Here is a 22,421-nt window from a genome sequence, read left to right as displayed (position 1 = left end):
GTGCCCTCACATGGAGGAAAGTGATCTTTAGTCTCCCTCTACTTTTAAGGACACTAATCCCATCATGGGAGCTCTACCCTCATGACCTCATCTAAACCTAATTACCTCCCACAGGTGCCACCTTCTATTACTATCACATTGGGGATTAGGGGTTCAACATATGAACTTTGCGGAGATACAGACATTTAGTCCATAACAGCCACACAGTTAGAAAATAAAAAAAAATTAAAGTTAGCTTATACTAACATCAGAAATCAAATGCCTAGGAATAATTAAAGATATGTATGCTTCCAGACAGAATGCTATAAAATGTTATTAAAGGCATTAAAGAAGAATTAAATGAAGGAAGAAATGAATGACTCAATTTTATAAAGACTCAATTCTTCTCAAATTGACCTATAAATTCAATGCAACTCAGATCAAAATTCCCATAGGTATTTTTTTGGGGGTATGTGTGTTTTTTTTGATGAAAATTGACAAGTTGATTCTAATATGCTTGTGAAAAAGTAGCCAGAGATTATTAAAAGAACAAAATAGAAGCATAGGAGCACTTGCTCTACGGGATATTGACTTACTACAAGGCAACAAAAGTTAAGAGAGCATGGTATTGGTACAAGAATAAATTGACTGATGGAACAAAAGAAAAAGCCCAGAAACAGATCTTGGCATATGTGAACACTTGATCTATGATAAAAAGGACATCACAGAGCTGTGGGGAAAGGAAAACATTTTCAATAAATGGTTCTAGGAAAATCGGATATTCACGTAGAAAACTAATGAAACTATACCCTACCTCACACCATATGCAAAAGTCAATTCCAGGTGGATTATAATTCAAAATGTGAAGTGAAAAATAATAAAGTTTTTAGAACATAGGAGAATATCTTCATGATATGGCTATAGGGAAACACTTTTTAAATAGGACACAAAAAGCATTGCTATAAAAAAAGATTGATAAATCAGACTACATTCAAATTAAGAAATTCTGTTTATCAAAAGATACCATTAAGATAGAGAAAAGTCAAAACATAGAAGGGAAAAGGTATTTACCACATATGTAACCAACAAAGGACCAGTATCCAGAAGATAATTTTTTTAAAGAGAAAGAAAAAACCTTACAGATCAATAAGAAAAAGTCAACAGCCCAATAGAATATACAAAAGGATCTGAACAAGCACTTCATGAAAAATAGGTTTTGAAATGGCCAATAATAATCTTTAGTCATCAGGGAAATGTAAACTTAAATTACAATATCACTATACACCCACCACAATAGTCAAAATTTTACAAGACTGACAACATTAAGTGTTTGCAAGAATGTGGAACAACAGAAACCACAAAAGTGTACATACTGTGTGATTGCATTCACGTAAAGCTCAAAACAGGCAAAACTAAATTATAGTGGTTAGAGATACATACATTTAGAGGGTAAAATTATAAGGGAAAGCCATCACCATAAAATCAGCCCAATGGTTACCTTTGTGGGGGAGGTAAGAAGGCATTGGGATTGGGAAAGGGAATGTGGGGCAGGAAGGTCCAGGGGGGCTGGCAATGTTCTATTCCTTGCAGTGGGTGGTGGCTAGATATATGTGTTTGCTATATATTAATTCTGTAAGCTATACATATACACACACACATATATATCTTCTGCACTTTTCTGTATGTATTATATTTCACCATAAAAAGGACTAAAAATAAATCAGACAAATGAAAAATTTTAAATTAAGGACAAAAGAAAAGGAAGGAAGAGATTGACTTTCATGTATCTAATTGCTGGCTGGATATTCAATTATTCCATAATAGGTTCAAACAAAAAAGAATAATCACTTCATATAATCTTTACAGACACTCTGTTACTACATCAGAGAGTCGATTCTCCTCCTTTTGGCCATCCTCCCTCACTTTAAGAGGCCACACTGGCCAACCAGATCATTATCTCAGGCACTGAGTAACAGAGATCACCACAGAGAAGTCGCTTTATTATTAATGATTCTTAATGATACCACTTACGGAGAGCTTATTATGGGCAAGTTATACCAAGCACTTTACAGGCTTTATTTCAACTAAACCCCACAACACTCTAGTACCGTTCTGATTTTCAGATGTGGAAACTAAGGCTTAAGGCAGCTGTGGGATTTGCCCAAGGATTCTCAGGTTATAGGCGGAGAGTCAGGGTTCAAGTCTAGGCAGTCTGACTCTGGAGCCCACACTTAGCATCACACTAAAATTGGTGGATCTGTGTTTAGAAAGGTCCTCCCCTGCTTAAACTCGAGCTAACAGAAGACAGGAGTTATATAATGAAGCTGGGGCCCAAGAAAGAGCTTACTCTTGCTTCTTCTCTAACTTCAGGAAAAGAGCCAGCATTTGGTGATCCCCATGCTGGCGGCTTTATATAGGTCACTTGATCCAGGGTCAAAACCACCCTGCTAAAGAGACAATGCTGTCCTCCGTTTTCCTATGCAGCCCCAGTGAGGGACTGAATGTTTGCCTGAAAGCTAACCGTGCATTTGATGAACAGGAATGCATCATAGCTAATCAACCTTGGGCCATAATGCATTGGATGTTGCATTCTTGGGATCAGTAAGGACTCCCAAAAGCTCCCTTCAAGACCTCTGTTAGGACTTCCTCTAGAGATAGAGGGTTTTCACCGAGAGTCTGCAATTAGCTCTTGGATTTCAAAACATTTGGAAGATTGTTGAGAGAGTCAAGCAGAAAATAGGATGGGGTGTAACAGATATTTGAATTTGGAGCTGCCAGTCTCATCCAAAGGCCACAGTTCTGGGCATGTGACTCCAGCTGGACAGTTAGAGTTCTTCCCTACCTTTGGTGTGTGGACCTAGAGAGGGAAGACCCTGACAGGGGTGACGTAGACTTGAGGTTCCTGGCAGTTGTCTGTGCGTCATTTGGAGAAGTCTGATGCAGGAGAAGCCCCCAGAGTGAAGGGAGACAAAAAGTAAAGAGAGAGGCTGAATTCCTACGTCCACCCCATCCTTCACAGTTAAAAGGTCAGTAAGTTGCTTTTCTCCAGAGTCTCATTTGAAATGGGGCTCCCTTACTTGCCATCAAGATTCCTGGCTACCACATGGGCATAGATGGCTTGCCTCCTGAAGGACCTTTTTAAGCTTGAGGTTCTAGAACTCAGTCTCCAGCTTTTTGTTGAGATCCTGCTTTGAGCCAAACACTGCCTGAGGCACAGTAAGTGAAGCACATCCTGCCCAAGAGGAGCTGATGGGGAATCGCAAGCAGTAAGACTGATTCAAGAACAATTAAGCTTGTAATTGAGTTCTGTGCGAATCTGCAGTACGGTGTCAACCGTACCTGTGACCAAATTGATTTCTCTACCTTATCCCGCCGTAAAGTAGTTGACTTTGTGTCAATTGTGTCTAACCCCCCATGCCCACACACAATTACATGCCCTCCAAGAGCCACCCCACCGTCTAGGATTAGCCAATCAATTTGAATGCGTATTTAAGAGATTTTTCAAAGTGCGTGAGTCACTGTGTAAGATGATAGATCACGTAATAATTAAAGCATTAAAAGAACCCAAATGAGGATTCTCTTTCCGCCAGCAGATATCTTTAGGTCAAGAAGGTCTATAAAAACCGGCAGATCATTTTCATTTCTCGAAGACAGGCAAAACTGGCTTTGAATGTAATTAGACGTTCTTAGCAATTTTCCTCTGCCGAAGCTCCACGTCTTGTTCCAGTGAGGCCCAGGAAAAGTTTAGATCTGTGGGCACGTGGGCTGCAAACTGGCAGTGTGGTATTGCTTTGAAGAAGTGAAAGCCCATGATATTGCTTGAATCAGTTTTTAATTAGAAATGATACCCAGAGATATGGCTATAGGAAAGGGAAACTTTCTAACAGGCGGAAGGCCAGTCTTGGCACTGTGGAGGTCTGGGTCACTCTAGAACTGCCCCTCTCTTATCCAGTCTCTCCGGTGGCTCCTGCAAATTCCAGAGTTACCAATTTGGAGCAAGGAATATGCCTAATGTAGTAAATCAGCATTTATCTTTGCCACCCCTATCAAAGTTTTGCTTTATTACTCTCCTCTCAAGGATCTGTTATCTATTGAGACAGGTATTTCTTTTAGGGTAGAAGATCTCGTGTGCAGTTAGTTTCAATTTCTTTAATCTTTTAAAAGAATGAGACTTAATGGAAATGAAAAGTAGTGCAAAAATTTAAAAGACAAGCATTTTTAGCAAAACCTAAGGACTCGCTTCGTTCTGGGTAAGCTTTCATGATACTGCAGTTAAAAATATAACTTCTTTATATAGAATATTATACGTCAACTCTTGACTACGACTCTTAAAAATACACATTTATACCCTCAAACTCACCCAAGGTCATACAAGAGAATGAACACATTAAAATAGGAAATGGGCTAAGATTATGATTCTTTTAAATGAGAATCCAGATCATGTCCCTCCTCCACACTTTGGAAACTGGAGGCCTGATCACATGAGGCCTTGTAGACTACAGTAAAGGACTTACAATAAAATCCAGTCTCATCTCCCATGACTCTCCCCCACACTCTCTTCTGGCCTTCCTGCTTTCTTACTGTTACTGGATCACATCAAACGTGGCCCACCTCTGGGCCCTGGCACTTCTTGTCCCTCTCTACCTGAAATGCTCTCCCTTCCTCCCTCCATTCAGGATTTGATTCAAATGTCACCTGCTCAGAAAGGCCTTCCCCAAGTACCCAACCTAAAGTAGTGTCCCTGTTTCCTTCTATCCTATAAACTTGCTTTATTTTTCTTCATAGCACTCACCATCACCTGCCATCATATTATAGATTTATTTGTTTGTCTATATCCTCCACTAGCAGGTAAGTGTCCAAACACAGGGCCATTGTCTCTTTCATTTGCCATGTGTCTCCAGCACCTAGAATAGCTTCTGGCACATCATGGGTGCTCAAAAATACTTGCTGAATGAATGAATGATTGACAAGAACTGACATTTCTTTACAGTCTAGACCTTTCTCTGGGCCAGGTACCAGGCTAAGTGCCTTACTTTTCATCCTGAGTCCTTATAACAGCTCTATGAGGTATATACTATTATTTTCCTGTTTTGTAGATGATGGAACTGAGGCACAGATGGGCAAAGTAACTCGATCAAGGTTACACAGTGAATTAGTCACAGGCTTAACTTGAACTCAGAGCCCATGCTCTTAAATACTAAATTAACTCTTCAAACATTTGGGAATGTTGTTATATTGTCTTTATGATTAAAAAAATTAAGTCTGAGATTCAAAATAGTCTATTAAAATTTGTATGTTATTTTGCCACCAGTGGTACAATGGAGTTCCTCTAATATTTAAAAATAAACTGAGTCAGGACCCCCATGTATGGTTGTACAGTCTCAGTCCTGCCTAAAGGCCAGGCCACGGAAGGGAGTGGGGCTGAAATCCAGCCCTTGCTCTAGTGGCCAAGCCTCAGACCTGGCACAACACAGTGTCTTCTAGGAGGAAGAGAGGCTCATTCTGGTTTGCATGAAGGTGTTGGGGTGACCAGCTGGGGCCTGAAAACAAAGAGTTGTTGTGCTGGAGTACAGACACTTGCCAGTGAAGGTTGTGCTAGTGCCCAGGGCAGGTCAGGTGCCTTCCAAGAAGGGCCGCCTGATACTTCTGCACATGTGCATGTGTACATACCCACCCTTAGACACTAGTGACCCCACCAGGGCCAGCTTCACTCTTCACTCCCTCCAGAGCCTGGGCCCCGGGCCATAGTCACAGAGCAGCGCTGTCCATTAGAAACGCAATGTGAGCCACACATATCAGTTTTAATTTTCTAGTAGCCACATTAAGGACAGATTAAATTAATGTTAAAAATATGTTAGATTTAATGCAATGTATCCAAATATTATCATTTGGATGCATTTTATACTATTTTTATAGTATACAAATATATAAATCAAAAAACTATTGAGATATTTTATATCCTTTTTTTAAGAGTAAGTCTTCAAAACCCAGTAGATATGTTACACTTTCAGCACATCTCGGTTTAGATCACTCACAATTTTTAGTGCTCGTTAGCCACATGTGGCTAGTGGCTACTATAGTGGACATTGTAGTTGTGGAAAGAGGTTGAGCTCTAGAATTAAGCAGATCTGGCTCCAATCCTGCACTTGCTGTGTGACCTTCTCCCAGCTGTAAACTGGGCTTATGATATTTACTTCATGGAGCTGAAGTGAGGACTAAATGAGGTTTCCATATGTAAGGCCATGCACCCCTTAGCACAGGAGCTGACTGATAGACACTCTGGACAGATGGCTTTCCCTTCCCACCAGGAAGAAGAAGCTGAGCACAGCCTTCAGGGTCCCTCTCCTCTCTCCAGTTGAGCTTTTTGAGCCAGTGCCTCTGTTTCCACTTTCTGCCGTGAGTGGGGAGGTCTCTACTGGGAGGGAGGAAGGCAGGCCCCTGGCTCGAGTCTTTGTCCCCTGGACCATCTGACTGGGCTTTGGAGAATGGGTGAGACTTCTAGTCCTCTTGCACGTTTATATGGCTCTGCATATCCTCAGAGTTCTCTTCCTGGAAAAAATAACCCTTGAGTCCCAAAAGTGAGCAATCAGCTCTCTCTCCTATCAGTGCAACAGTCAGCTTCCCTGTCCCTACTGGGAAAAATCAGAGATTCTGAGCATCTTTGGTCCAGAAGGAAGTTTAAAGAGCATATAATGCAACCTATTATTTTATAAAGGAAGAAACTGTGGTCCAGAGAGCAGATATAACTGGCCCAGGTACACATAGTGACAATACAGGCTTAAAATGGGACTCTTCGTATTTGCAGTTTTTATCTGAACACACTGGAGGTAGATCCATAGAGATCTCCCATATGAATCGCTGATGCCTCGGTAGGGGATATGTTCACCTTTGCCTTTTCGCAATCTGCATTTCATTCTAAGCACTAGAATCTCAGGAAATCAGGGTCAGGTGAAATACTCTCTATTCCCGATAGCCTTAAACTGTTTTCTTGCCAGTTTTCTACCCTTGATCTTTTGGTCACATGTAGCACTTGAATGTAACACAGAGTAGCTTATGGGTGAGTAACTGAAGTAAACCATAACTTATTTGACCATCAATTTCATACTTAAAATATACTATTAAAGGTTTCATCTTTTCCTTTTTGATAAAAGGCTCTGCTCTGTGTAATAGACTTTTATCCATTAGTCCAAGGATTTTTTTGGATTGTAATGTAAGCTCACATACAAGGCAAAAAGAACAGAGTTATATCAACCTCAGTATCTTTTAAATGATGGAGAGGAAAAAAATATAACAACTCCATTAGACTGTTAAATGTGCTGAACTCAGACAAATTCTCAATGTGACGATCCTCGAGTATTTGTCTATAATCCCTCAGCAAATACACCTTTTATTCAACTACCAAGTTGTACACACTCCAGACACAGGTGCCATTAATTAAATAACACACTCAGCAAACTCGCAGAGGCATTAATTATCAAAGGTAGCCCGCTCCATGCTTGGCTTTAAAATTCTATTATAACAGGAGAGTGCAACTAGGGAGAGGGAATATGCTGGAGGAAGGTCACCCTCAAAAGCACGATAAGAAGAAGCTGTCAGACAAAGTAAATGACAAAGCATGTATGCCTTTTAGCTTTTCCTTTGCCCCTTTGGAGGGTTTGAAGGAAGGGAAAGTGTTTCACATTGTAGGGACTTTCTTTCTCAAAATTAGTTTCTCTCATGAAAGACACAAGTGAATATAAAGTAATCCTTTTTCATTTCGAGTGAGTCTCAGGCAAAAGTAATATCAGCTGAAGATTTAGAGACAAATAAAGGCTGTTCTTCATAAGCTCCATCAGAAAGAGAAAGCCTTTTAGGGAGAGTCTTTGCTAGGCACAGATACAGTGAAGTGGATGTAAATGGAACCAAGATGCAGGACAGAAGCCTTACCGGCTTCCAGTGGGCAATAAGAAAATGCCTAAGGAGTAGCATGAGTTTTCTGGGGTGGGTTTGCTCTGTTCTGCCTCCTCACTCCCACTACCAAGCCTCAAAACCTCTGTAGTTTGATTTGCCAGGACACGGTGGGATAAAGGATGTGATAAGCCCTGCAGGGCCGCAGTAAATCACTCACAGCTACAAGCTTGGGCATCATCTTTGTTGCATGTCTGCTGTTCTTGTTGTTTGATTTATCCCTTCAAAGAGAAAACTGACAATGCTGAGTCTATGGCTACTCTATAAAAGACAGCTGCGGGGTGAGCTCCAACCTTGCCATAGAACAGAGGTCTGTATCTCCCCTCCTGAGGGGCGCTGGCCACACAGTTTCCAGAGCTGCTTTCTGTGACCTCAAGGAGGCAAACGCGGAGGATTGGGAAAGGGACCTTGTTTAACAGAAAGTTAATTAACACCTTCTCATTGCAGGAAGTTGTTAGTAATCAGCATGTTGGACATGCCACAGAGGAACAGTCTTGAGTTAGAAAAGTTGCTGCGAAGTTGCCCTGCTCTCTCAAGTCCAGCCTCTCACCACTGGGTTTCTGGTGGCTGCATGTGGGGGTAACCCTTTCTATCTCTAGAAGGTAGATAATTGCATTGCCTCGGAGATGCTAATCAGAGTGGCTCTCTGATCCCTGCCATTTCTCCCTTAGCTTCCCCTTTACCCACTTACTGTAAGAGATTGCCACCAGTGACTTTTGTGGTCCAATTTCTGAGACCAGTTTATTAAGAAAAGGAAGGCTGAAAAGCAGAGGTCAAGGGTGCCTGCCCTTAGAAAATTGCTCACCTTGTTTTTGGTGTGAGCAGAATGACTTCCGGTGCCTGTCTGCCTATATCTCTAGCCTGCTAGCCACTAAGAGTTACTTTTAAAAGTAGAGAGTTGTTACAGAGGAGTTTATGTGAGTGTCTCAAGACTTTGTTTTGTTGGGGAGTGTGGTTACTTGGTTTTAAAACCATTTCTGTGTCAGTCCTGGTATGGATGCAAAACAGGTCATTTTATTCATCCTTCTGGGCAAGAAGTACTACCTTTGAAGGACAACACGTGTCCTATTTGTGTGGTTCTGGTAAGAGTGCAGAAGACAGACAACCTTACCAGAAGTTGAATATTTGCAACTAAAACCTGTCTCCAGGATCTGAATTGCTTTGGGGCATTTGGAGCATTTTATTGGGAGCACACTTTGGAAGTGGATCAAGAAGGGGACAGGCTTGGAGCTCTTCACCATCACACTCAATGATTCCCCTCCAGAGGTCCAGGCCACATGCTAGACCAGTTAGATCAGAATCTCTGGAGATGGGATGGAGGCATGGCATTTTTTAGACCTCCTTGGGTGACTCCAATAAGAAGCGAAGTTGAGAAACACTACCTTGAAAAAACAGAAGGAAGGTGTGTTGAGTTTTTGTGGTTCCAAATGGTCCTTTTACACTCTATCAAGTTAGATTGACTGTGGCCAGCTCTCGTCCAGGTTCCCCTACAGAAGAGAGAGAGAGACTGATGTGTTTTCTTAGCTTCAAAGCAGAAGAGACCCTCCTCTTCTGGGCCTATCGGAGGGTAGGAGGAATGCAGTAAGAAGTAGGAGCCTCCTTCATTGACACACTTAGGAAAAAGATGCTGCTGTGAATGCATTCAGAGGGTGGTTGGATCTGTTGGAAACAGAGGATTATGCCCCACTTTTTGTGGAAAAAAACTTTACAGAGCCTAATGACACCTGCATGTTCAAGGAGAAGTTAGCGTGGTCCAGTTTTTATCCCAGTAGGATACCTTTGGTACCTGTGCTTTCACCCTGTACTCACCGACTCATGACAACAGAATGCAAGTTGACTTAAAAGACTTTCCCAAAGGTTTCTGGGAGAGACAGAAGGAATAAGAAGACGACAGCCCTCACCACACGGCAAACTTCCTGAAAACTTATTTAAACTTTCTCCATCAGACATATTTATTTTCCTTCCAAATTCAAAGCTCCTCTCTCCAAAAATCTCTTCTACTGTTCAGAGCAACAGTGCTGCCCTTCTTCCTTCATTCCCTACTGTGCAAAACAAACCCCTGATAGGAGCTTCATAACGCTACCTGTTATTTTTCAAGCATGGCCTTGCAGGGGACGAGGACCGAATCAGTTCATCTGCCACTGTGTCTATTAGGAATGTAGAAATATTTGGAAAGCACACGTTCATGGGGATCAGCCCTTCTGGGCTCCTGCTCTCTGTTTTTGGAACTCCAAAAGCCCACATTTCGTGGACTGCTCGCCTGGCACTGATTATCTACTGCTTTGCCTCCCCCTGTATGAAGTGTTTCCTCAAAGGGGTTGGAAGCATCTTGAGGATGTAATCACTCACCTCTTTGCACCCTCCTCAGAGCCGTACTCACACTCAGTACATACATTTATGGATATGCCCAGAGAGCATGGAAAAAGCCACTGTCTGAAGGTGTATCAAAAGAATCTAGAGACATGAAGAAGAGCACATAGTATATGAAACCAAACCAGAAGATGGGAAGATGACTATGTTGCCACATGCACCCTCCCCAAGAATGAGGCTGAATCTCTCCCTGTGTAGCCAAGTAGTGACTTGCACTTGCTTTGACACTTGTGGGCTTGGTGGTTGCCTGGTGGTTCCTGGCTGGCAGTGCAATACAAAGAATAAATAATGACAATGACAATAACAGAGGCTCACATTTGTGAGTATTGACAATGTGCTAGGTTCTACTCTAGGTGCTCTACGTGTACTAACCCACTCAGCTCCCTCCACAACCTTGACTGTTCGTGTGTCACCTTGCCCAGAGACACGCAGCTAGTAAGTGATGGGGCTGGACTTCAGACCCAAGTCTCCTCAAAGCCCGACATGTTCACTCACTGTGCTCTGGCATGCAAAGCCAATTCTGCTTCCCACAAGCTTCCTGGCTAGTAGGAAAAAAAGAAACTGCTGAAGACAGAGCCTTGAGAAGCTAGACAGACAGTTTAGATGGCAAAGCTGTGTGAAGGAGGCATTGCAGAAGCACTGTGAGTAGACTGACAGAAAGCCTGCTTAGATATGGATAGAGGCATCCGCGGAGATTCAGAAATTACAAGGCTGGGGTCCGGAAGGGCGGGTGCGGGAAATAAGGCGGGGTCACGATGTTCAAAAGACCAAAAATAAAACCGAGAGAAACTTCTAGGACATAAATCTGCCCTAGACAGGCGAGGCAGAGGAAAAGAAAGGGCACATCCATTTTCAGGCCTGCACAGGTGCCTCTGACTCAAAGTCAATAATTGTTCAAGGACAGGGGCAATGATGAATGATCAGAAGATGACCTGTATGTCCAGACAAGATGGGTGGTGCTGGGCACAATAGGGGATGATCCCAGTGTCACATAGGAATGAGATGAGCCCCTTTCTCTGGGGAGGGGATTGACTGCTGCATATACCCTACTGTCCATCCTCACTTACAGACGTCAATGGACCTGTGGGGGAGTAGATCATGAGCTCAGATGTGAAAGCTGAAGCAGAAGTGATTAGGCTTCTGTGTTCTGGATCCCAGAAGGGACCAGATGTAGTTACAAAGGGATGCCTTGCCTGACCTTTGCTCTCTGACCTTGTTATGAACTTGTAGAAACAGCATAGTGCTAGACTCACTAAAAACTCTCTCCATGTACCGGAGGCTGGTGTGTGCCAGTGTGTCCTCACCCAGGGGAGGTTGAATGGGCCATGCTGGGGATATCCTTGAACGACACACTGGATCCAGCAGAGAGCTGGGTCTTTGCACCTCAGCCTCCCATGTATGTGTCCACATTGTTGTCATTCAAAGCCACAAAGAGCAAACGCTAAGTGAAAAGCAATGTAAATCTTCACTGGAGTCTCTTGAAAACACTGAAAGGGAAGTCCATTTGTGCTTCTCAAGAATGTTTCTCAACATCTCTTCATATATCACACCCATGGTAGCTGCCCCCAACATCTAGCGCCCTTTCTTTCAATCTTCCCCAAATTTTATGTAATTTATCTGTAAGATTCTCTTCTTTCTTTCCTATTTAACTTTCACTTCCTGTAACTGTCTGCCCTTTCCAGTGACCTCCAACCTAGTAGCTTCAGCTAGTCCATTCCTGATCACACCAGCGTTACTGATGCCAGCAATTAAGGCCCAGAAGCCAAGGCTCCAGCAAGTCTCCTTTGGGGTAGAGGGAGGGTGTCAGAGCTGTGAAATGCATTTCTATGAGCTAGGAACATTCTTTTCTTTCCAAACAAGATTGATGGGCTCCCCTTCCACCTTTCCTATTTTGTGAGTAGAAATTATTTGTTTTAGGCCTAACCCAAATCCTTAAGGTAACTTGGCCTTGAAGCAAAGCTGGTTCTGCCTGCTACACACTAGCTCACTAATTCCCAAATCCAGGGGCTGGGCACCTCAGACTCATATGGTTGGGTTGTTAAATAGCACAGACTCTTGGGGGCCGGCCCGTTGGAGCAAGCAGTTGAGTGCGCGAGCTCTGCTGCGGCGGCCCGGGGTTCGCGGGTTCGGATCCCGAGCACGCACAGACGCAATGCTTGTCAAGCTATGCTGTGGCGGCGTCCCATATAAAGTGGAGGAATATGGGCACGGATGTTAGCTCAGGGCCAGTCTTCCTCAGCAAAAAGAGGAGGATTGGCAGATGTTAGCTCAGGGCTGATCTTCCCCACCAAAAAAAAAAAAAAAAAAAAAGCACAGACTCTTGGGCCTCCCTCCAGACCTGCAAAGTCAGAATGTAGGGGACAGACTGGAGAAATCTGTATCTTTAACAAGCCCACCACGTAATTCTGATAGTGGCTGTGTTTGAGAACCTGCTCTTACTTGATTAATAAAGGTCTGAATTGGCTTCATTTTTGTGTAATCCTTGTGTCCATGAAATAGATTCTTAAGAGACCATGCAGCTGACCTTGGGGGCCTGGGCTGTGAGTAGAAGCCATAGAAAATGTGGGGGTCCAGGGAGTACAGACATCAGTGGGGTTGGAACCCACCTGTTTCACATAATCTTCCCACATCTATCTGGCTTCTTGTAAAATGTTAATGGCAATCTAACAGATTAGCAGTAAGCAAACTTACATTTTGTTTATTGCCGTGACTCAAAGAATGCTATTGGTTCTATCTAAATGTCTGTTTTTATGTTCTATCATTTCCAGGCATGAAAGTAACTCGAACAAATCCCAAGGCATAAGGAAATGGGCCTCGTTCTCTAGGACTCTGCGGCATTGGAAATGGAGCTAAGCAGACTTTATTACATCCTACAATTCTGCAACCTTTTGCGAAGCATTTTATTACACTTGTGGAAGCCATCGGGGTTATGTTTCAATCACGTTGACTGACAGGCTAACTTCAAAACAACGGCATCGACAGCCCTTCCACACTTCCTTGGCTATGTACTTAGAACAGAACCTTTTCTAAATTGTCCCTCGGCCTGGATGGAAATAAAATAGTAGTTAAAATATTTATCTTGTGTGTTGGCTCACTTAAAAATTTATATTTTGAGGCCTCTGAAAGGTACAACTGAGGAAGTTGATCTCTCAAAACTACTATGCCTCCTGTTAACCAAAGGTTTGTTAAGGCTGAGATAAGATTTAGAGAGTTTCCACTTTGGTAGGTAAGATAATAGAACAAGAAATGTACCACCTTTCCTCCATTATATTCTCCTCCTGCCTTGGGTGCAGAGAGGCAGAGATAAAAGAGCTTAAGATGGCAAAATTAGCTTCAGGAAACCAATAAACATGTAATGTGGTGATCGGACACCTGGGACTGGGCTGTTTGAGTGGTAGGAATGCAAGGAAAGGGAATGGAAAAGCTCTCAATATTGGTTTGGGGAGCAGGCCCCTTGCCATAATAGTCAGTTTCTTTAAGGGAGGATGATAGACGTAGGCTCTTTCTTTCCTCTGTTATGTTAATAAAAGGTGGGATTAGAGTTCATAGAGAAAAATAAAACACATCAATATCACTGCTACAAAGAACCAAAAGCAGTACTTTTCTTTTTCACAAAAAGAAATCCTTGAGAATCTCTTTTGGCATATGGGCTTCTCCCTGACCCCAACACCATAACCAGCATATGGTGTGTTAGTTTCCTGTGACTGCTGACACAAATTACCACAAACTGGGCACTTAAAACAAGAGAAATGTGTTCTCTTACACTTCTGGAGGCCAGAAGTCCAGAATCCAGGAAGCCCATGCTCCCTCCGGAGGCAAGTCTCTCCTCGCTGCTAGTGGCTACTGGCAATTCTTGGAGTTCCTTGGCATCATTCCAATCTCTGCCTCTGTCTTCACATTCTTCCTCTTCTCTGTGTGTCTATCCTCCGTGTATCTCTTATAAGAACATTTGTCATTGGATTTAGGACCCATCCAGATAATCCAGAATGATGTCCTCCAGATCTTAATATCATTAACTTAATTATACCTGCAAAGGCACTTTTTCAAAATAAGATAAAATTTACCAGTTCCAGGGAATGACATGGATATATCTTTTGGGAGAGTCACCATTCAACCCACGGCTTAGGAAATTTGGGCTTTGTTGCTGATTCAGTATAAGCCAACAGACTGAGTGTGACTAAATCGCATCTTGTTTCAAATCTTCTTCTATGTCTTTGCTAAAGCCCTACTTATTGACAATGATTGGCAATGCCTTCTTGAGACTGGGAACCCCTTTGGTTCCTAAGCCTAGTCTGGGATGCTTCTTTCTTAGCTGAAGGTAAAAAGCACTGCCATCTGAACCGAATGTGTTCAGAAGATAAAATGCCAGTGACGGAAGATGGCAAGTACTGGTAATTTCCCCCAGCTTAAGGGTTGCTGATTTGTGGTCCAAAGAAGAGCCCTGTAAAAACCAATTCTTCTTATCCCAGCAGGTCAAATACTGATTCCATCTCAGTTTTAATAGCAAATGTCACCAGAAGGCCTGGTCCCTGCCTTCATGGCTAATTCCACATTTCATTCATTGGCTTTCAATCAAGGAAGTGAATCAACACTTAGTCACTGATGAAACAGTTAAGTAACTGCAAGTCTACCTGCAATTTTGCTATCTATTTTGTCTATGCAATTAAAACTCTACAGGAGCCTCATTTCCTCCTGTCCTCCCGTGGATTTCCTCAGGTCAGTGTCTTCCTGTAACTCTGCCATGGTTTGGAGGCTGTGGAGGCTGTAGATGCAGAAGGCCAGCCTTGAAGCTCTACTTCCATGCCAGCCCTGTGAGCCCATACTTAGCTGGAAGGTATGATAACCCAACAAAGACTATTTACAGTGCCTGTTAAGAAATGTTTCAAGAACTAACAAAGCTTACTGATACCAATATGGGAAAAACCAACTATTACTCCATTTACTAAAGTGGGTCTGGTCTGCGTTGAGAAATACAAAAGGCAGTGGAGAATGATGCTTAAGCCAGAACAATGTCCCCGGCAGTAGCTGTCTTTTTCTCTCTGATTTCTTCTTGGGGACAAATACACACTACATTGTTTCTATTTTGCTCAAGAACTAGAGAGTTGATAATTTTATGGTAAAAAATAGATAACTGTGTGTATATAGGGGTCCATTTCTACTATTGTGCTTGTCAGACAAAAACAGCACAGCAGCCACTCTCTCTATTGACAACATTCTGGAGGAAGTTGTCTTCTGTTGATCTTGAAAATTATACTCACTTTTCAAACTCAAGGCCCATTCCTTATCTTTATTGTTCCACCTGCAATCAAAATCCAAATGGTGGAAGAGAATGATACTCTATTTTTGGCAAGGAGCTTGAAAGGACCTTTTGCCATGATTGTCTTCACCACAGCTGACCCAAAGTTCTAGAACAATACTTCTCAAACTCCATCAATTACTCCAGTTGGTGAGAAGGAGCTGTGTGTCTCATTGAACAGAAACCTCTCCCCATCCACCATTCTCTGTATCCAAGTTTGAAACTAAGGTCTGGGCATGGACTTACTTCTTCCAATGGTCTGTATCTGTTGAGTGTACCTGCCCAACATGCTGGTAAAAGGAGACCAACTTTTGTTGTATATTTATTGTAGATACAATTGCAAATGTTATTTTATTTAATCCACTCAAGATATCTCTATAATATATATATATAGAAATTTAGGCTCAGAAAGGTTAGGTAACTTGCTCAAAGTCACAAAGTTGATAATAGGTGGATCTGAGATCAACTTGGGTATGAGTCCCCAAATCTGTGCTCTTTGGAAAAGAATTGACAACCAAGGACTCTCAGCAAATTTAATAAATACCACTCCCAGTTTCTCCTGAACTGTCTGTTGAGTTGGCAGGTTGGTCTTTGTACTGATGTTCAAAGGGAAAGGGGCAGGTATAGTTAAGGAAAGGCAGGGAATATCCAGACATTCTCAAGGTGAAAGCATCCCTTTAATCATGTAAATGAAGGCAACTAATGGCATTTCTATAACTTAATAACATATGGGAAGGGTGTTACTAAAAATGCTTACTATGACTGTGAGGCAAATGTGTTAACCAAAAGGTTAATGATTACCTATCCGAGAAATAAAACAACATAAAATAATTAGCATGTAATTACTTAATTATACGGATTGAAAACGGGTCAGTCTTACTTGGAAACACTCCACCAACAGCCCTCAAGCACGGTCACACGCTTGCAGCTCACTTCAGTTCTGAAAACACCTTCGCCACCTACTATGCATCTACTGGAACGCTATGGTCAAAGCAGCCTAAAGTGAGGTGGCCCCTAAGGTGTAGCTGGAAAGTGGAGTCACCATGGATTGCAGAGGGAAGGGGAATGGGAAAAGCAGGGCTAGTTTCAGCAAGAATATAGGCCCAAATCTAGGCACCTAGAAGATTTTTTTCTGAATCCCTTCTCCTTCTTCCTCCTCCTTCTCCTCTTCATCATCATGATAATAGACAATATTTACAGAATATCTTTGTACCAAGCATTATGCTAGGCGTTTTCAAAGCATTATTTCATATAAGCCTCACAAAAATCAACCAATATTCCTTCTTTCCTTTCTCCCTTCCTTTTTATTTTATCTAACAAATATTTATTCAACACCTATTGTGTGCCAAGTATTGTATGTACTAGGTTCCAGGGCTATAGTGCTGAGCAAAAACATCTGGAAGTAACTATTGTCCTCCTTCTGTAGATGAGGAAACTGAAGTTTAGAGAGGTTGTGATTTGTCTTAAGGTCACACATTAGTAAGAACACATGTCTGTGTTCTGAAGCCTGGGGCTCTCTCCCCTAAGCCCTGCTGTTTCTCAGAAGGTAGGACGAGAGGGCACAGTGGATGCTCAATGGGCTAACTCCTGGTTTTCTCTACAGACCAGACTCAATAAACATACCTACTTTCTGGGCCGGCACCGTGGCTTGGCGGTTAAGTGCGTGCGCTCTGCTGCTGGTGGCCCGGGTTCAGATCCCGGGTGCGCACCCACGCGCCGTTCTCCGGCCATGTTGGGGCCGCGTCCCACATACAGCAACTGGAAAGATGTGCAGCTATGACCTACAACTATCTACTGGGGCTTTGGGGGAAAAAATAAATAAATAAAATTATAAAAAAAAAATACCTACTTTCTCAGGATCAAAATTAGCTGGAGAAACTCAACCTAGGCCACTAAAGTTCAATCTTTGTCAATTTAGTGAGCATTTACTAAGTACCCTCTGTGTGTCCATCCTGGAGGGGGCTCTCTGAGAGTGACTGAGGCTTCCCTGTACTCTGTATTTCACCCTGGAAATGCTCTACTGTCCTCTCGCTTTTCGACAATATAGCAGCATTTTGGTCTCTGAGCATTCTGTCCAGTCACCTTAGCCTGAGGTGAACATCTCCCTATCCCATGCTGTTCTTAAGGAAGGATCTGGAATAATACTCCCAGATTCCCAATGAGCCCCATGCTGCTCGTCTTTGGTCACACTGTAGTAAACTGACTTCCCGTCCAGGTTGCTCAGGTCTCATTCACTCACCCTTGTAAGTTTCTTTTCTGCCACTCTCCTTTTTCTCCTCCTTCCATCTTTTTCTTCTCTCTGCCAGAATGTAGGTCCACAAAACCAAGTCCATAACCTTGAGAGACAGTCTAAAGCAGTGGTTCTCCATCAGCATCGCTGGGAAGGCTTGTTAAAACTGACCGCAAGCCCCCACTTCCAGTTCTGTAGGTCTGGAGTGGGGCCTGCAGTGTTTGCAGGTGATGCTGATACTGGAGGGTCAGGGCCCACACTTTGAAAACCGCTGGCTTAAAGGGAGAATTTTTTCTTTTTTTTTCTGTAAGTAAACAGAATTTGTTCTCACTGCAGAATCCAGCTTGTTTTTCAGGCCCTGCATTTAACATATCTTAGTCTAGAGGTAATGAACTGCAAGTTAATTCCAACCAGACCACTCAAGCATCTCCAGTAGGTTTTTATAGTTATTTAACACCACAGAAGACTTCTTGTCTCGGCTAGTTAAGTGATTAGTTTAGATCAATAGCAGATGAACAAGGGGAAAGGGGGGCAGCTACAGCTTACTACCAACTCAATCAAATGGCGCTACCTGCAGCCCGAAGTGGCGTGGGTTTAAAATTGGGCAAAGCTGCTGGAGACTTCAAAGTTTTCTTTCTTTTTTTTTATTGAGGTATAATTGACATATAACATGATATTAGTTTCAGGCATACAACGCAATGATTTGATATTTGTATATATTGAAATGATCACCTCAATAAGTCTGGTTAACATCCATCATCACACAGTTACAGTTTTTTCTTGTGATAAGAACTTTTAAGATTTATTCTCTTAGGAACTTTCAAATATGCAAGAGTCTTATTAACCATAGTCACCATGCTGATTACATCCCCATGATTTGTTGATATTATAACTAGAAGTTTGTGTCTTTCAGCCCCCTTCACCCATTTTGCCCACCAATCTGTTCTCAGTATCTATGAGGTTGGTTTTGTTTTCTTGTTTTATGGGTTTTTTTTAGTTTCCACATATAAGTGAGATCATGTGGTATTTAAGACTTCAATGTTTTTATCTTGAGGAAAAAGGAGCTTGCTGCTGCTGTAGTTAGAATTCATTCAAAATCCATTCAAATTTAAGTAAGATATAAAAGCCGTATATCTATAGCTTTGGAAGTTTGTACCAGCTTACCAGTCTCACATTTTCAGGAGAAGGGAATCGTAGGGACCCAGCATTGATTGCGCATCAGCCATATACCATTGACTTTTTGATTCAGGTAGTACTAGCCTGACTTGACAAACAAGGAAAAGGAGGCTTGGAGAAGATGTCGCCCAAGGTGGTGGTGGTGAGGAGGATGATGATGACAATAATAATAATACCACCTAACATTTATTGACCACTTATTATGAGATTGTATTGTACTCATTTTTTCCTAGGTACTGTGTATTATTAGCTCAACCAATCTTCCCAACAACCCTATGAGCACGTTCTATTATTATCCCATTTTACAGATAGAAAAATTATAGCATAAAGATATATGATTTACTGTGGTTATCCAGTTAGTAAGTGTCAGAGCTTGGATTTGAACCCAGATGGTGTGAATCCAGAATCTATGATGACACTTTCCTGGCTGAGATGCAAACCCAAGTTGACCAAACTGAAATCCCATCTCTCTGCTGTCCTGACCCTTCTGCAGAAAGAGCCTGGTGGGGCTGTTTCACTCACAACCAAAGACTAAAGCTAAAACATTCCCCAGCACCATCTCTTCATCCCTCTGGAGAGCTTGGCTTTGTGGATTCCTAAAGGCTCTCACAAACTGATGCACAGAGCCATCTGGCATCCGGAGAAGGTGGCTCCACCTTGGAAGTAAACTCAAAAGAGAGAAAGCACATCGTTGCACTGAGTGTAGTTTTCCCAAACTTCAGTTCTTAGCAGCTTTCCCAACCTTTGACATTTTTGCCATATCTACACAGTACCTATGTTATCTACTTACTATAGTTTCTTTTACTCAACTCTCATTTTTACTTTCATTCATTCAAGGAGAATTAAAATTACTGTTGCCAATGGAAAACCAGTATCTCTTGCCATAAACGGAAGCTAACCATAAGGATGAATATGAAGTTATTAAATTCTAGCTACGTACTATCCATCGGCTGCTGAAAGCCTGCCTTTGAGGCCTGCCTTCTCACTTTATTATAAAGGGACATTAGTAAGTGTTAGAGAGGTGTTAAAATACACTAGCACCAGACAGAGTGCTACTCCTTGAGGACTGAAAGAGAAGTGGAAAGGGAATAATTTCTCACCTTGTGATTTGATGGTTTTTTGAAGGTTTTGTCCATGGGCCTCTGAAAATCCTCTCCTGCCCCAGCAGCGCTATATGCCTCCCACTGGTGGCAACACAGACCCAGCTGTGTGTGGCCTCTCCGTGCCCTGTCCATGCCCTAAAGTCAAAATGAGCCTCCTCCGCTGCTTTCTATGCAACAGGCACATCTTGAAAAGGGGAAAACTCTGAGGTTCAGGTGCCTCAGGGAAACAGGCAAAAATCAAGGAGAGAAAAGTGATTACACTGTCAAAGAAGCAGAAGAAACTTCCAACAGTAATAGTGATCATTGAGGAGCTCTTCCTTTGAACAGGAATGCCTTTGATAGTGCCTTCCTGGGTTCTCCTGTTATTTTCTTGCAAGAATGAATAAGCAGGAAGAAGCAAATGGACACTTTTGTGTTTTACCAGCATCTGCCACAGAAGAAAACGGATGGCCGAACTTCAAAGGGGAAAATCTCTCTATCTCCATCTCCATATCCATCTAAAGAAAGAAGAGAAGGGAAGAGAAGGGGAAGAAAGGGGAGGAAGAGAAATAAATCCAGCCAAGAGAGTTTGGTAACATGCTCCCCACCCACAACTCCAAGGATCCTAAAACATGCATAGTCTTAAGTAACCTGAGAAAGTCACTATATCCCCTCCCCCTGTTTTTCTAACCCAAGCTTCTCTTCTCTGGCTGGGTAGATCCCCTTTTTGGTGACGTAAATAATATAGATAGTAATGAGCTTTAAAAACTTATTGCATAGGCATTTTAAATAAGAAAAAATGCAAACTCAACAAGGCTGTCTTTCCATCAAGTATATGGAGCACATAGACACCCCTCTTGACAAGGGTCTTTGTAGATGATGGTGGTGGTAGAGCACTTTCCATGGAGCAAACACCATGCCATGTGCTTTACCTCCAAGGACCCAGTGAGATGAAGCCTATTATTCTTCCCATTTTATAGACTAGGAAATTGAGGCTGGAGAGGTTCAGTAACTTGCCCAAGATTGTAGAGATAGTAAGTGACAGAACCAGGCTCACACCTGTGTTTCTTTTGCACCAAAGGTCTTGGTCTTAACTACCAAGGTCTGTTGTTTCCCTGATAGAAATGAATTAAATATTCGTTATCATTTCTATATAATTATTTATAATTAATTGTATATAATTAAGGCTGACAGAGAAACTAACAGAAGCCAGAACTTTCCCTAAGGCTCTATTAATCCAATGGTAGTTTGCAAAAGATGTAGGAGCCTGATAGGTTTCTCACATTAAAATCTTATGTCTCCTCTCTGTGCATATCACAGATCAAGTCCGAATAAGAACAATCAAATCATAGTAGTTGAGGTTTATTGAGCGCTTATGAGGTGCCAGACATTATGCTGAATGCCCCCCACCCCAGGCATTCTCTCTTAAACCTCAGCCACTATCTTGTGAGATGGGTGTTGCCTATGAGAAAACTGAGGTTCAGAGATGTTAAATAACTTGTTCAAGGTCACTCACCCTATAAGGGGCAGAGCAAGAGCGGTGACCCCAGCCATCCCTCTTCAGACAGCAGAGCCCATGCTAGGATCTGGTATAGCAGGAAGATCAAGGAGCACGTGAGTTAGGGACATTGCACTTTCATTTTCCAAGATTGCAATGATGAATGAAAGGAACTCGTGGAAATTTCCTGGGGACTTAATATCTACTATTAAGTAGATATTTAATATCGACTTAATATCTACTTGTCTTTTGCTAGGGAAGTCATCCAGAGCAAAGGCCTGCTAGAGAGGGGCTCTTCACAAGAATTCCATGCTTTCTGTGCTACTGCATGAAAAAGAGAATGCCATCTTCTTTTAGTGTCCCAGGAAGACTGTCTGCCTATCCAGAATTCACCTGTAGTCCGGGTTGTCTGTTTATGTTACTCAGGAAGGTTGGCGAGTAGGAGGATCCAAAAGCCTTGCAGAGTTAGTGTTCTGGAAACTCTTTAAAGTATCCACTCTACATAGTTTGCATTTCCTGGTCTAGCTTCAGTGTGGAAACTCGAATACATTTCGTAGTTTCATTGTGCAGAATGAGAGGCTGCTAAACCTAAGATTGTTCCAAACTTGAATGTATACAAGATCCAGAGAGAACTTGCTAAAGAAAAGCATAGCCCAGGGCCTTTCCCTGGGACTCTCATTCTGTTGGTCTAGGATGGGGCCCAGGAAACTGAGAAACAACAACTAATCCCAGGACGCTCTTCTGTAGGTGTTCAGAGAGCACAGCTGAAAAACGCTGCTGTGGAACTCTCCCTGGGGGTTACAATCCCAAACTCAGACACTTCCTCCTCAGCAAATCTTCTTT

General features: G+C 42.4%; 1 protein-coding gene across 6 annotated transcripts in view; it reads left to right on the top strand.

Annotated features, from left to right (window-relative positions):
• FHIT (fragile histidine triad diadenosine triphosphatase) overlaps positions 1-13,357 on the top strand; it is a 1,365,721-nt gene extending 1,352,364 nt beyond the window's left edge. For all 6 annotated transcript variants that reach the window (XM_058562170.1, XM_058562152.1, XM_058562157.1 and 3 more), the window contains one exon: positions 13,065-13,357. The gene's annotated coding sequence lies outside the window, so the exon portion shown is untranslated. The remainder of the gene's footprint in view (positions 1-13,064) is intronic.
• The last annotated feature ends 9,064 nt before the right edge of the window (positions 13,358-22,421 follow it).

Source organism: Diceros bicornis, chromosome 2 (assembly GCF_020826845.1).
Source record: "Diceros bicornis minor isolate mBicDic1 chromosome 2, mDicBic1.mat.cur, whole genome shotgun sequence".
Classification (NCBI taxonomy): domain Eukaryota; kingdom Metazoa; phylum Chordata; class Mammalia; order Perissodactyla; family Rhinocerotidae; genus Diceros; species Diceros bicornis.
Note: the sequence above shows the minus strand (reverse complement) of the source record. Positions and strands in the feature narration are given on the sequence as shown.